The sequence below is a fragment of the Chiloscyllium plagiosum genome, chromosome 4, assembly GCF_004010195.1.
Source record: "Chiloscyllium plagiosum isolate BGI_BamShark_2017 chromosome 4, ASM401019v2, whole genome shotgun sequence".
Classification (NCBI taxonomy): Eukaryota; Metazoa; Chordata; class Chondrichthyes; order Orectolobiformes; family Hemiscylliidae; genus Chiloscyllium; species Chiloscyllium plagiosum.
In genome coordinates, this window is record NC_057713.1 from 84,859,721 (window position 1) to 84,875,305 (window position 15,585).

The following is a 15,585-nucleotide window of genomic DNA, read 5'->3' on the forward strand; positions in this document are numbered from 1 at the left end:
TTCACTGTCCACAGTGTTACCAATTTTGGTGTCATCTGAAAGTTTACTATCCACCTCTCTTATATTCTCATCTAAGTATTTTTATAAATAATAAACAAAAGTGGACCGAAAACCAATCCCTGTGGAACACCACTGGGTCACAGGCCTCCAGCCCGAAAAACAATCCTCCACTATCACGCTGTGCCTCCTACCATAAAGCCAATTTTGTATCCAATTGGCAAGCTCACATTTGAATCCCATGTGGTCTAACTTAACTAATTAGTCTACCATGCAAAAACTTTATCAAACAATGTCTACGGTTCTGCCCTCATCAATCCTTTTGATTTACTTCCTGAAAAAACTCAACCAAGTTTGTGAGACACGACTTCCCTCACACAAAGCCATGCTGACTATCCCTAATCATTCCTTGTCTTTCCAAATGTACATAAATCCTATCTTTCAGAATCACCTCCAACAACTTACCCACCACTGATGTCAGTCTCACTGGTCTGTAGTTTCCAGGCTTCTCTTTACAGCCTTTTTAAAATGAAGGCACAACATTAGCCATCCTGTCCTCCTCCGGCATCTCACCTGAGGTTAAAGATGATACAAATATTTCTGCTAGGGCTCCTGCTATTTCCTCCCTAACTTCCCAAAATGTTCTGGGATATACTTGATAAGGTCCTGGTGGTTTAACCACTTTTCTGTTTTCTAAAACCTCCAGCACTAGTACTTCTGTAATGTGAATTGTTTCCAAATATCAATATTTATTTCCCTGAGTTCTCTAGCCTTCATTTCTTTCTCCACAGTAAAACTGACATGAAATATTCACTTAATATCTTTCCCATCTCTGGGTGTTCAACACAAATTGGATTATCCTTAACTTTATTTGCCATGGTTATCTCACATCTCCACTTTGCCTTCCTGATATCCTTAAGAATGCCTCTACACTCTTTATACTCATCAAGAGATTAATTTGATCGGAGTTGTCGATACCTAATACATGAATCTTTTTTATTCTTGACTAGAACCTCAATATCTTTATTCATCCAGTGTTCCCTAATCTTACCAGCTGTACCTTTCACTCTAACAATAGACAATAAGTGCAGGAGTAGGCCATTCTGCCCTTCAAGCCAGCACCACCATTCATTATGATCATGGCTGATCGTCCTCAATCAGTATCCTGTTCCTGCCTTATCCCCATAATCCTTGATTCCACTATCCTTAAGAGCTCTATCCAACACTTTCTTGAAAGTATCCAGAGACTTGGCCTCCACAGCCTTCTGGATCAGAGCATTCCACACACCCACCACTCTCTGGGTGAAGAAGTTTCTCCTCAATTCTGTTCTAAATGGCCTACCCCTTACTTTTAAACTGTGTCCACTGGTTTGGGACTCACCCATCAGTGGAAACATGCTTCTTGCCTCCAGAGTGTCCAATCCTTTAATAATCTTATACGTCTCAATCAGATCCCCTCTCAGTCTTCTAAACTCAAGGGTATACAAGCCCAGTCACTCCAATCTTTCAATGTAAGATAGTCCCGCCATTTCGGGACAGGAACATAATGCCTCTGAACTCTTATTATCATACTTTTGAAATCCTCCCACTTGTCAGTCCAAATGTAGTAATGACTTCAGTGAAATAATTGCATACCTATCCATTTGCTGTGCTGCAAATGACAGAAGGTTGTGTGGAATGGAAGATTAGAAAAATTGGTTGATAGAGTTCAGTGTAGGGTGGTGTGATATTATTTTCGATGTTGAATTAAAAAGAGACAAACATGAACATCTTCATAGTGAAAATAAAGGGATTTAAATATATTTGCCAATAATCACAAAGTTACTGAATAGGTATAAAATGTAAACAATAAGGCCTTTTAAAAAAGTTTTGGAACTCATCATTTAGGCAGTTATGCTGCAGTTCTACAGAGCTTAGTTAGACAAGATCTAAAGTACATCAGTTTTGGGTACTAGTCTTGGGAAAATTTATTGAGGGGCCTGAATTTTGTATGAGAGAAAGTTGGATGGGAGAAGACTTGTATGGAACAGTACACATCATGGATCAGTTGAACCAAATCACTTCATTCTAATATAAATTTAGCATAATTGATTTTGTCTATTATCTGAAGTTTAGGGGATTGAAAAATAATCCATTTGAGATGTTGAATATCATAAAAGATTCTGTACGGTACAAGCTATTTCCTCTGGCAGCATCTAAAACAAAGGTACATGATTGTAATACACTCTTTATAATAGTCCAAAAGCTGTACTGGTCTGCTGGTATAATGTTACCACTTGCTCATTGGTGAAATGTGGTTTACACTGAACAAAATGTGGCTTTTAAGTCACTACATTTACAAAGTTGTTGAATTTCCTGTGTACCAATGAAAAGTACAACTTACTCTCAATTCTATTTTGCTTCAGTTTTGATTTGATATTACTTTGAATAATTTCAATTTAATTTTGTAAAAATACCAAGCAGTTCTACATTGGCTATTTAGTGAACTCTTACCCAAGAGTGTTGATGCTAATGTTTTCATTCTTACGGGCCATATATAACCCAAAAATCAGTGCTTCAGTTAACTTGAACACATATCAAACTGTATACACCTTTACCACTTGCCTTATAACCTTTCTACATCTAACTATGGAATTTGTCTTTTCCTGTGTGACTACCAGATCTTGCCCCTTTTGGTAGCCCATCTGAACATTTTTAGACTTATTGCGACTTAATCACTTCTAATCCAGATCAATCTTGACTTCTACTCGCTCAGACCCGTTTCCTACGTGACTGCGGGCAAGCTCATCATTGTCCTCCAAGTTTGGTCTTCCTTAAAAGCTCCATTGGGAGAACTTTAAAACCCCTCTGTCTGGTCTGACCATATACAACAGAACTTTCTAGCATATAATCTATGCATCAGGATGTTAACTATTGTCTAGTGATTTTCTTGAGAGATTTCTTTTTCACAAAGGATTTTGAAACAACAAGTAATTAGGCTCTGTAAGCTTTGTTTAAGCCAACCTGACATTTATTTCAATCTTCAGTCCTTTCTCGAATTTGGAATAAGTGATGTACTTTAGTTGCAGTACAACATCAGGTTATAGTCCAACAGGTTTACAGAGGAACCTTGATTATCTGAACAAGATGGGCGGGCAGTATTTCGTTCAGATAATTGATTATTCGGTTAATTGATTCAAAACTCTCAGGCTTGGAGTTTTCTGAAGTTTCCTTTTTCCTTGCACTGCCTGCCTTGCTCCCTTTCTCTGTCTCAGGGTTTGTTTCTGAGCAGTCACACACTTGTGTGTAAGGGACCCAACCCCCCCCCCCCCCCCAATCAGTTCAATGGGATGAGCACCCACCCTGCCCCGCCATCCAACATTGCCCCCCACCCCCCCCGTCCACCCCCAACTCCGGGGCAGCCGGACTAGATGCCAACAGTAAGACTGCTGCTGCCTTTTGGGGGGGGTGAGTCTCAAAATAGCATGCACACCTTTATACTGCAATGTTTTGACAGGTTCCATCTTTGCCCTACACAGGAGAGATTGTCTTGGGAAGGGGGGTTTAGGGTACATCCCTGTGTAGAACTCCAGGGAAAGTGTGGGGAGAGAGAGGGCGCGAGCAGTCAGTCATTTGGAGATGGTGCCTGGGCTCCCATTGATGTTCAGGATTATTCTCAGCAGCATTTCAGGAGCTGAATTCACTTTTAATCATTGTAAACAAAAGACTCGATCAGCGTTGAAACACCTCTTTGATGTAATGTTTCTAACAGGACCTTGAGATCTTCTTCAGATAATCTGAAGTTCGGATAATTGATATTCAGATAATCGTAGTTGTTCTGTATTTGGAAGTACAAGCTTTCAGAGTGCTGCTCTTTCATCAGACCCCTGATGAAAGAGTAGTGCACCGAAAGCTTATACTTCCATATACACCTGTTGGAGTATAACCTGGAGTTGTGTGATTTTTAACTTTGTTCACCCCAGTCCAATACTAGCACCTCCACATCTTAGTTGTAATAGTCGGAGAAATATTGCAGCTATAGCTGTGGAGGAAGATGTTTACTGACTCGAGGCTTTTTGCCAAGCTATTTGCCAATCTTCTATTCAGCTAATATTTTACCCCTACATCATGAGCTCCAATCTTCTGCTGTTTTTGATATAGAATCTTATCGAATACCTTATGGAAATGTTAGTACGGAATATCCACTGATTCCTTTTTATCTACAGCACTTGATATATCTCCAAAGACCTAAGGTAAATTGGGTAAATATATTTGCTCTTTCTCATGTTGATTCTGACTTAATAACTTGAAATTTAAAATGTCCTGCTATTACATCTTTAATAACTTATAGTATTTCCCCAGATATTGAGCTTTTACTGCAATTTCAGTGGTTATTTACAACAGTGGAAAGTGATGCTTATTCAAAGCTCTGCAACTTTAGCTTGCAACTCCAATAAGTTGCTTAGTACCATTTCCCTGATGATAGTAATCTTGCTGCATTCTCCCTCTCTTTGATTCCCTGATTCATAGCTATTTCTGAGATGCCACTTCTGTTCATCAGGAAAGTAAATGCAAAATAGCCATTCAGATCATCTGCCATCTCATTTTCCAGTATTAGTTCCCCATACTCACTTTCTGTAGAATCATCATTCACTTTTGATATTTAAAATGGGAATATAAAGAAAATATAACTTTTTAAAAAAGTATTTCTAGCTAGCTTTATCTGGACTTTAATTTTCCCATCTTTTGTCAATTAATTTTTGTTTCTATATTCTGTCCAGTCCCCTGACATATGACCCATATTTGTGCAATTAAATGCTTTTTCTTTAAGTTTGATGCTATCTTTAATTTTTTTTTCCCATTAACCATCAATGGTGGGTCCTTCTCTAGATTTTTTTTTCTCATTGCAATGTATTTATTCTGTGAACTCTGAAGTACCCTCTTAAGTGTCTATCACTTATCTCTTAAACTAATTTGCCAGTTCTCTTTAACTGGCTCTGCTTTCATGCCACAGTTGTTCTTCTTTTCATCTAAATTACTAGTCTTGGGCCCATTCCTCTCTCTTGCTTTCTCTCTCTCAATCTGAATGTAAAGTTCATTCATCATATAGTTACTGCTAGGTGGGTACTTTCACTGGGATCATCAATTAATCTTTTCTCATTGTGTGACACTGTGTCTAATAGAACCTACTTTATGTTTTGAAGAAACTAGCTCAAAAGCATACTATGAACTCCTTGGTTATCTCTGATCCCATCTGATTTTTCTAGCTTAATTGTAGATTAAAATGACACCACTATGGGAGGCCGGATATCAAATAATGACTAGTCAGAATACAGGAAAGAGGTAGAATGCTTAGTTTTGTCGTGCAAAGATAACCTCTCTCTCAATGTCAACGAAACTAAAGAATTAATAAACAACCTCAGGAAGAAAGGAGGAGAACACAATCCTCTCTACACCAATGGAGCTGAGGTCGAAAGGGTTGAGAGTATCCAGTTCCTAGGAGTGACGATAACTAGCAATTTGTCCTGGTCCTCCCACGTAGATGCGATGGTCAAGAAGGCAAAACAATGCCTATTCTTCCTCAGGAGACTCAGGAAATTTGGCATGTCCATAACGGCCCTCACCAACTTCTACAGATACACCATTCTGGGTGCATCACGACTTGGTATGGCAACTGCTCTGCCCAGGACCATAAGAAATTACAGAAAGTTGTGAACACAGCCCATAGAATCACACAAGCCAATCTCCTGTTCATGGACTCCATCTACACTTCTGATTTCCATGGAAAAGCAGCCTACATCACCAAAGACTCTTCCCACCCTGGTTATACTCTTCCAACCACTTCTGTCAGGTAGAAGATACAGAAGCTTAAACACAAATACCAACAGGTTCAAGAAACGCTTCTTTCCTGCTGTTATTACACTGTTGAATGGGCATCTCTAATTTCAGATCTAATGTTGTTCTTGCTTTTGTGCACTTTGCAGCTGTAACCTTGTATGCCTCACTCTGTCTGAACATCCTATCATCGATTTGTCCTTGTATGTTATCTGTCTGTACTGCACGCAAAACAAAACTTTACACTGTACTTAAGTAAATGTGACAACAATAAAATGATAATCACCTTGCCTTTCCTACAGGTTCCATTCTTTTTAATTTTTCTATTTCATATATTTATTTTCCATTACACTTTTTGATATTGACGGTTCAGTTACTGTTAGGGGGCCTGTATACTGCTACTTGCCATTAGCATCTCTACCCAAATCATTTCTATATTTAGTTTTCCTGAACTTATCAACTCACTCAATCATGCTAACGTCATTATTTATCAAAGCTGCCTATCCTGTCCTTCCTAGGTGTTTTCTGCATCATTCAGGATTTGGGTCCTAATCTATGTCATCCTATAGCCATTACATAGAGTTATGGCTATCAGATTGTTATTCATCTCTACTTGCATTCTCAGTTCATTTGTTTTGTTCTGAATGCTGCATATCATCACACAGAGCCTTCAGTTTTTTTTTGGCCTTTCTGTCATTTTTGTAACCTCTTGTCTTATCTGCTGATTTACTCTTCGATTTATCACATCTTCCCAAATTTGATCCCCAATTATCTATTTTGGAGGATTTGAATTCAGTTCTGTTGTTTTACTCGTTTCACATTTGCTATTCTTCAAGTTTTGTCAAGCGATAATGTCAGTAAAATACATGAAAATGTTATCAGTCATTAATATTTAATCAGATAATTTAAGTTAGCATCCTCTTTGATTTATTTGTTAAAGGGTACATTGATTACACTGATAATAAAACGATTAACACACCTCCCTTTCTACCTAACCCCCACTCACTCCTAGATGTTAGCATTGTCCTTAACAGGCTTGCAAATATTAAATTGGCCACAAGGGTTTTTTCCTGATGGTGGAAAAAAATATAGATTTTAAACTCGATTCACAAAGCTGTCTTCATTTTCTGTCTCACAATAACATTAATAAGGAATTGACTGCGTATGATTTTGGGGGAAAAATGGGTGTAAAAAAAGAAATAGAATTAACAGATACTCCATAAGGCCTCTTGTGATGCAGTGGTAGTATCCCTGCTCCTGGACCAGGAGGCCTGGCTTCAAGACCCACCTGTTTGAGTGTGTAATATTATCTCTGAACAGGTTGATTAGAAAAATAGGGTATATTTAAAAAAAAATGGTTTAACTGTATTTATCTTTCAATATTTCTGATAGGTTGATTATGACACATAATTCAACCTGGTACATAAGACAACTCCATTTATGAGGAGGCAGAAATAATACCTTTACATAAACCTGATTTGTAAATTGACCCCTCCCCTTTTTGCTATAGTCTGATTAATACTTGGACTCAATTTTTCATCCCAGAAGTGGCATGTGTCACTGACATTAGATTGTGAGTTGGAACATGGGATCAGGCAAGTGATACAGGTTGTATTTTGAAAATGATTTGTGGGAGTTTAAGAGACAACTGCACAGAGCAGACTACAAGTTAGCGATGAACAGAAATGATCCCTCCTGTAAAATGCATGAAGTATGAAGCTACTTTCAAACTTAATTTCTGAAGTTTGCTAACTGTTAAATAAATTCTCCTTTGAATCCTCACACTTCCTCCAGACCAAAGGGGTAGCCATGGGCGCCCGCATGGGCCCCAGCAATGCCTGCCTCTTCATCATATACATAGAACAGTCCATCTTCCGCAGCTACACTGGCACCATTTCCCACCTTTTCCTCCACTACATTGATTACTTTATCTGTTCCATTTTGTGCTCCCACGAGGAGGTTGAACAGTTCATCAACTTCACTAACACTTTCCACCGGGACCATCTGGGACTCCTCCCTCCCCTTTCTGAGCTCTCCGGTGACCGACTCAACACGGATATCCTCTACAAACCCATTGCTTCCAACAGCTACCTGAACTACACCTTCTCCCATCCCGCCTCCTGTAAAAATGCTATCCCCTACTCCCAATTCCTCCGGCTCCGCCGCACCTGCTCCCAGGAGGACCAGTTCCACCCCAGAACATCCCAGATGGCCTCCTCCTTTAAAGACCATAGTTTCCCCTCAAACATGGTTGACGATGCCCTCCAGTGCATCCCGCACCTCTGCCCTTGAACCCCATCACTCCAATTTCCACAACGACAGAACCCCCCGGTCCTTACCTTCCACCCTACCAACCTCTGAATACAACGCATCATCCTCTGCTATTTCCACCACCTACAAACAGACCCAAACACCAGAGAGGTATTTCCCTCCCCACCCCATTTGTATTTCGGAGAGACCATTCCCTCTGCGACTCCATTGTCAGGTCTACAACTCCCACCAACCCACCCTCCACTCCTGGCACCTTCCACAGCCACTGCAAGAAGCACAAAACCTGCACCCACACCTCCCCCCTCACCTCTGTCCAAATGACCCTTCCACATCCAATAGAAAATTTATCTGTACTTCCACACACATCATCTACTTTATCCGCTGCACCCGATGTGGTCTCCTCTACACTGGGGAGACAGGGCGCCAATCTGTGGATCATCCCAGAGAACATCTCTGGGACACCTGCATTAACCAACCCCACTGCCCTGTGGCTGAACACTTTAACTCCCCTCCCACTCGGCCAAGGACATACAGGTCCTGTGCCTTCTCCACCGCCAAACCCTCGCAACCTGATGCCTGGAGGAAGAACACCTCATCTTCCACCTTGGGACCCTCAAACCACATAGGATCAGTGTGGATTTCACAAGTTTCCTCATTTCCCTTTCACCCCACCTTATCACAGTACTAACTTTCCAACTCAGCACCGACCCCTGAGATGGAGGTGGGGGAGTGGTGTGCACGTAGGTTTGCACTTCCTGCGGTGGCAGGGAAAGGTGCCAGGAGTGGGCTGTAGGCTGGTTTGGGGGGAGGGGGGGGAATATATTTCCCTCCCCACCCCTGTCAGCGTTCTGAAAAGACCATTCCCTCTGCAACTCCCACGTCAGGTTCACACCCCCAGCAGCCTACAGCCCACTCCTGGCACCATTCCCTGCCACCACAGGCAGTGCAAACCTACGTGCACACCACTCCCCCACCTCCATCTAAGGCCCCGAGGGATACTTCCACATCCATCAGAAATCTACCTGCGCTTCTATCAATGTCATCTACTGCATCCGTTGTACGCAGTGCGGTCTCCTCTACATCAGGGAGGCAGGACGCCACCTTGCGGATTGTTTCATAGAACATCTCTGGTACACCAGCATCCACCAACCCCACCACTCCGTGGTTGAACACTTAACTCCCCCTCCCACTCCATCAAGGACATGCAGGTCCTGGGCCTCCTCCACTGCCAAACCATTACCATCTGACGCCTGGAGGAGGAACGCCTCATATTCTGCCTTGGGATCCCACAGCCACATGGGATAAATGTGGATTTCAACAGCTTCCTCATTTCCCCTCCCCCTACATTATCCCAGCCCCAAGCCTCCAACTTGGAACCACCCCCTCTGGACCTATCACCTTCATCCACCTATCGCTTTCTCAGCTACTTTTCCCCAAACCCCACTTCATCCCATTTATCTCTCAGCCCTGAACCACAAGCATCATTCCTGATGAAGGGCTTATGCCTGAAACGTCGCCTCTCCTGCTCCTTCGATGCAGCCTGACCTGCTGTGCTTTTCCAGCAACACATTTTTAAGCTGTGCAGGTCAACATGCTCAGATTTGACAGTTACCACTTTTTTGGCTCTTCTGAAAACTGTCAAGCCAATATATGTGCCAATTTTACTTGATTGGTTGTTGTACACCAAGGCATTCAGAGAAAGTAAAACTGAGAATAAGATGTTTAAAAAGAATATAAAACAGTAAAACAAATAAAGATTTTTGGATTCTTGGAGGAATTTAAAAACAAGGAAGGGAATTGTTAAAAGGAGCAGTTACTGAATCAGATGCTAGAGTGGATTGTAAACATAGCGATGTTGGGTAAATGGGATTTGATGAAGCTCTTATAGAAGGGCCAGTTTTATAATAAGCACATCTTAATTATTGAATAAAATTTAATTAAAAATTAGGAATGTTGTCCTTCATAGGTATTGCTTTTGTAAAATTAATTTGAATTTTAATGTTGCATTAACTAGAGACCTTCTATGCTGACAGAGCATATTGTTGTATTCTCAAAACACAATTGCATTCTTCTTTATAAACAATATAATGGTTATGACAGTAATTAGGCAAGTTAATTGAATAAATATTCCAAAATGTCGTTGACAAAATCACATTAATCTGCATTAGTACCTTTTATACTTTTAAAACAGATTGACTGATTCATTTCATGCTGGCCATGCTTGAATCACATTGACATTTAAAGTAGTACGTATTCCAGGTAGGAGATTTGAGCTTTCAACTTTAGTTTTTAATAAGTATATGATATTAATGATGCCCAGGCATTGCAAAGCCATGTTCACCTCAAACATGACCTGTAATTTGGATGCCTTTTTCCTGTGAGAAATTTGAAGTGCTGTTAATTCATGTTTTGTTACATCTGTCACGTAAGCATTTGAAAAGTTATGCTAAGCAGGGATTTTTTAAAAAAATGTCAAAGGAAACATCTCGTTAGTGTGTTCGGTCTGAAATGGAGAAGTTGCAGATGCTGAAGTAAATAAGGCTGTGGACTTATGGTACTGCAGAACTTTTTTTCAGTTTCTCTCTTCCAGCTTTGACTATTTCCCTGTTTTAACCAAGTATTTCCTTTTTTCTATGCTAATTAGTTCCTTTTTCCATATTAAATATTGAGAATGCTCTTGTTACTAATAATGTCATTATAAAAACTGATACCTATAAATATTTTCCAGACAGTAAAGGTAGTTTTACCTGCAAACAAGATATACTATATTGGCTAACTTTACTAGCTGCATTTTATGTTTAAAGCCTTAGATTTGTGCTTTTTAAGGAAACTTTTCAAGTTATCACGATTATTTGGCTGTTAAAAGTTTTAAAATCTGAAATGATTGACTGCTTTCAACTGGTATCATTTCTTATTTGTCTGGTTTAGCCAATCATATACGATGGCTTCTCTTCCTGCTGTCCATCCATCCTTTTGGCTCTTCCTATTTCTAACATCATCAAAAAATATAGCATCGTTTTCCACATGCATGTTGATGGTATCCAGCCCTACTTCACCACAATCCCTCTTGATTCCTCCTATGGCTCCAAGTTTTGAGATTGCCTATCTGCGATCCAGCATTAGAGAAGCTTATATTTTCTCCAGTCAAGTCTTGGAAAGGCTAAACTTATCGTCTCTTTCTTATAAAGTCATTAGAGATACAGAATGGAAACAGACTCTTCAGTGCAACCCGTCCATGCCGACCAGATATTCTAAATTAATTTAGTTCCATTTGCCAGCATTTGGCCCCATGTACCTCTAAGCCTTTCCTATTCGTATACCTACCCAGATGCCTTTTACTAGCTTCCACCACTTCCTCTGGCAGTTTATTCCATATACACACCACCCTCTGTATGAAAAAGTTGCCCCTCAGATCTCTTTTAAATCTTTCCCCTCTCAGCTTAAACCTATGACCTCTTGTTTAGATTCCCCTACCTGTGGAAAAGGCCTTGACTATTCACCTTATCCATGCCTCTCATGATTTTATAAACTTCTATAAACCTCATCCTCTGAGGCTCCAGGGAAAATAGTCCTAGCCTATTCAGCCTCTTCCTATAGTTCAAATCCTTCAACCTTGGCAATATCCTTGTAAATCTTTTCTGAACCCTTTCAGGTTTCACAGTATCCTTCCTATAGGAGGGAAATCAGAATTGCACATAATATTCCAAAAGTGGCATAACCAGTGTTCTGTACAACCACAACATGACCTCCCAAGTCCCATACTCAAAGCACTGACCAATCAAGGCACGCAAAGCAAATGCCTTCTCACTACCCTATCTACCTGCGACTTCACTTTCAAGGAACTATGAACCTGCACCCCAAGGTCTTTTTGTTTGACAACACTCCCCAGGACCTTACCATTAAGTGTATAAGTCTGGCCTCTCCAAAATGCAACATCTCACATTTATCTAAATTAAACTTCATCTGCCATTTCTTTGCTCTTTTGTCCATCTGATCAAGTTCCTGTTGTACTCTGAGGTAACCTTCTTCACTGTCCACTGCACCTCCAATTTTGGTGTCCTCTGCAAACTTACCAACTATGCCTCTTATGTGCACATCCAAAACATTTGTATAAATGACAAAAAGCAGCACATCCAGCACTGATCCTTGAGGCAACCCCCTCCTTCTCCTCTTCCTCTTCCTCCTTCACCCACCTCTTTTTCTCTATCTCTCTCTGTCTCTCTCTCCCTCCCACCCTCCCAGCATCCCACACCCTCCACCTGATCATATGTCCTTTATTGTGTCGCAACTAACACCTGTCTGATATTGAATCACACTGCAAATGCTTTGTTATATTTGTGTGATGAGATGACACCAGAAATCCTCAGATAATCGCCCACTGCACATGCTCATGTCTGATTTTTATTATTCTGTGCATACACAATGTTTAAAAAAAGACAAATCCCGTGGGTTTCCTCAGGGTGCTGCAGTCCCACAGTCCAAAGATGTGCAGGTCAGGTGAATTGGCCATGCTAAATTGCCCATAGTGTTAGGTGCATTAGTCAGAGGGAAATGGGTCCGGGTGGGTTACTCTTCAGAGGGGAGAAAGTGAGGACTGCAGATGCTGGAGATAGATTAGATTAGATTAGATTAGATTAGATTAGATTAGATTAGATTAGATTACTTTACAGTGTGGAAACAGGCCCTTCGGCCCAACAAGTCCACACCGACCCGCCGAAGCGTAACCCACCCATACCCCTACATTTACCCCTTACCTAACACTACGGGCAATTTAGCATGGCCAATTCACCTGACCTGCACATCTTTGGACTGTGGGAGGAAACCGGAGCACCCGGAGGAAACCCACGCAGACACGGGGAGAACGTGCAAACTCCACACAGTCAGTCGCCTGAGACGGAAATTGAACCCGGGTCTCTGGCGCTGCGAGGCAGCAGTGCTAACCACTGTGCCACCGTGCCGCCCATTAAGAAGGGGCATAAGAAGGGCTGAGGAAGGGCTTATGCCCGAAACGTTGATTCTCCTGTTCCTTGGATGCTGCCTGACCTGCTGCACTTTTCCGGCAACACATTTTCTACTCTTCAGAGGGTAAGAGTGGACTTGTTGGGCTGAAGCCTGTTTCCAAACTATAAGGAATATAATCTAATCTAATAAGAAGCATTTTGAAAATTAGAAGAACGGTTACTGGACCCGAAATGTTCTGCTCTCTGTTCACAGATGCTGCCAGATTTGCTGAGTTTCTCCAGCAATTTCTGTTTTTCTTTGATTTTTAGCAACCACTGTTAGAGTCATAGAGTCATACAGCACAGAAACAGGTCCTTTGGCCCAACTCGTCCATGCCAACCAGGTTGCCTAAACTGAACTAGTTCTGTTTTCCTGTGTTTGGTCCAAATCCATCTTTCCTATCCACATACCTGTCCAAGTATATTTTAAATGTTGTACCCACCTCCACCACTTCCTCAAGCAGCTCGTTCCATATACGCATCATCCTCTGCGTGAGAAGGTTGCTCCTGAGGGAACCTTTTAAATCTTTTACATCTTCCCTGTCTGACCTTAAACTTGTGCCCTCTTGTTTTGTACTCCCCTAACCTGGGAAAAGACCTTGGCTATTCACTTATCTATGTGCCTCATGATTTTATAAACCTCTATAAAAGTCACCCCTCAGCCTCCTACATTTCAGTGAAAATGTCTTGTCCTATCTAACCTCTCCTTGTAACTCAAACCCTCCAATCTTGCTAACAGCCTTGTTAATCTTTTTTGTACCCCTTCCAGTTTAATAACATCCTTCCTATAGCAGGGTGACCAGAATTGTATGCAGTACTCCAAATGTGGCCTTACCAATGTCTTGTGCAGCTGTAACATGATGTCCCAACTTTTCTTTTTAAAATCTACTTTGCTTGACACATTCTACGTTTACCAATATATATTTTATTTCATTTTTGCTTTATTGTTCTTTTTGTTAACATGTGTTATGGGTGTCAGCAGATATTGCCTTGTATTTGCCCCTGTGATGAGCTTCCAGCACTTGGCTGCCTTCTCCAATTTTTTGATGATACCTGATGCTGCCACCTGTCTCAGCTCATCTGCTGAAACTGTTTATCAATGCCTTTGTTGCCTCTAGAACTGACTATTCCAATATGCTCTTTGCTGATCTCCATGTTCTACTCTGCACAAATTCTAGGTCACTGAAAACTCTGCAACCTATTTCCTTCCTTGCACCAAGTCTCTTTCACCATTTCCCCTGTGCTTGCTGACCTTACTGCTCTCAGTTCAGTAAAGTATCAATTTTTAAAAAAAACTTCTTCCTTATTTTCATTTCGTCCATGGCCCCGCCATCTCTAACTCTGTAATCTTCATCAGCCCCACTTTTTCTCAGATAATTCTTGTCCTCCAATTCTTGTTTCTTGAGCATCCTCAACATTAATTGTCACAGAAATTTGAGGGTGCATACTTGAGGATCAGTGGTCGGCACAACATCGTGGGCTGAAGAGCCTGTTCTGTGCTGTACTGTTCTATGTTCTATGACTGGTGATGATAATGCCTTCAGATTCAAAGGTTGAAAGCTGTGAACTTCCCTCCCCACACTTCTCTGCTTCACTACTTTGCTTTCCTGCTTTTAAAATGCAACATTAAAAATAATTTCTACATTTTTTGATCAAGATTTTTCGTCATCTATTCCAATATGTTTAATATTAGTTGCAATTTTTGGGAACACAGCTACAATTTTAAGTGAGAACTTATTGCAAGGAGGGACAGCTCAGGGATTATGGCATGAGTTTTCACAACATGTAAATGTGAAAAGTAGTAACAGTAGAAAGGTAGATAATTGTAAGTTAAATTTGAAATAAAAATTCTGTGCTGAGAAACTGAATGGATCTGCGAGTGAGTCAATGGAGAAAAAAGGCCTAACATTTCAAGTCCAGTTTGACACTTCTTTGGACCTGAAGACTAATCAGGAAATTCTTCTTTGCAAAGTGAGAAACACATGGAACAGAATTTCATGAAGTAGGAACTTTGTAATATTTCAAGGAGAATTTGAATGCTGAAAAGGATGAATATTTTGAAGATGGTTTGAACAGTTTTCATCTATAACAGTCATTGAATCATAGTTTACAGAAGAGGCTCTTGAATCTATCAAATTACAATATTTAAAAGGCATCTGGATGGATATATGAGCAGGAAGGGTTTAAAGGGATATGGGTCAAATGCTGATAAATGGGACTAGATTAATTTAGGATAGCTGGTCAGCGTGGACGAGTTGGACCGAAGGGTCTGTTTCCATGCTATACATCTCTATGACTCTAAGTCTGTCCAACCAAAAATAGACTTTTCTACTTACACTAGTCCCACTTCCCTGCACTAGGCCTATAGCCTTGAATGTTATAACACGTCAAGTGCTCATCCAAGTACTTTTTTAAAGATTGTGAGATTTCCTGCTTCAACTACCATTCCAGACCTTCTATGCGTGCCAAATACTTTTCCTCAAGTTCTGTCAAAACCTCCTGC

At 40.8% G+C, this 15,585-nt stretch overlaps 1 protein-coding gene across 3 annotated transcripts in view; it reads left to right on the top strand.

The window, feature by feature from the left end:
* Positions 1–15,585, top strand: part of fam49bb (family with sequence similarity 49 member Bb) — a 182,060-nt gene that overhangs the window by 49,993 nt on the left and 116,482 nt on the right. The window contains exon 1 of one of the 3 annotated variants that reach the window (XM_043688539.1): positions 10,322–10,341. The exons of the other annotated variants lie outside the window; for them this stretch is intronic. The gene's annotated coding sequence lies outside the window, so the exon portion shown is untranslated. Of the gene's footprint in view, positions 1–10,321; positions 10,342–15,585 lie in introns of those variants that run through there. 3 annotated transcript variants of the gene reach the window in all.